Genomic DNA, 830 nt, shown 5'->3' on the forward strand with positions numbered 1-830 from the left:
GGTGAGCCATCTTCGTATAATGTGTTTTGGTCTATCTATTGTTGTCTTGCCATTATTCCTGATACTGTCATCATGAATTGAGAGAGACTGTGTTTAAATGCTTGGATGTTTTAAGTGAAGTATGACAGACTTCTGGCTTACTGAGCCCAATCATGCACTACTACATCAATGTAGCCACACTACCCTTCATCCTTCATAGTATGAATGCCTGTGACAAATTTTCTTTATGCAGGGACATCTAGGCCAAAGTTAGCAGGAGTCGTCTTCTTAGTACTCGGGGGTTCTTGTCAGTACATTGGGGCATTTGGTGGTTTGAGGGGGTAAATAGCTACTTTGCCCTCCAAGCATTATAAGACTTGATGTGCCTATATACCTAATCTACTCTCATTGTTCCTTCGCGCCTCCTTCACCCTTTTGCCACTTCTTCACCCCCTTCACCTAAATCTGTCCCTTCCCTTCTGTTACACCTCCTAGCATTGTTCCATGCATAGGCCTTCATGATCCAATAAACCACCTATATAGATGTGTATCTATTATACACAGTCAAAATAAGCGAATCTGATTTTGGTTTTGAAAGCGCTTCTGCTGATGAACTCCCTTCCTATGCTCGTTCAACCATACTACGCTGAAAAAAACCCTCAAATTGCACAAGGGAAGCTTGAGAAGAATATAAAACAGGAAAATTTTAATACAGAAAGCAAGAAGTTCTCTGGTTAACATCACGCACAAATAACCAATGCGACACACACGTCATAATTTCAAATATGTGCGCTTCAACGTTGCAGTACTATAAAAAGTGGCAAACTTACAGAAAATAGCAAACTTGGCCA

Source organism: Dipteris shenzhenensis, chromosome 7 (assembly GCF_047967505.1).
Source record: "Dipteris shenzhenensis isolate YYH24624 ecotype China chromosome 7, Dip_SZ_1.0, whole genome shotgun sequence".
Taxonomy (NCBI): Eukaryota; Viridiplantae; Streptophyta; class Polypodiopsida; order Gleicheniales; family Dipteridaceae; genus Dipteris; species Dipteris shenzhenensis.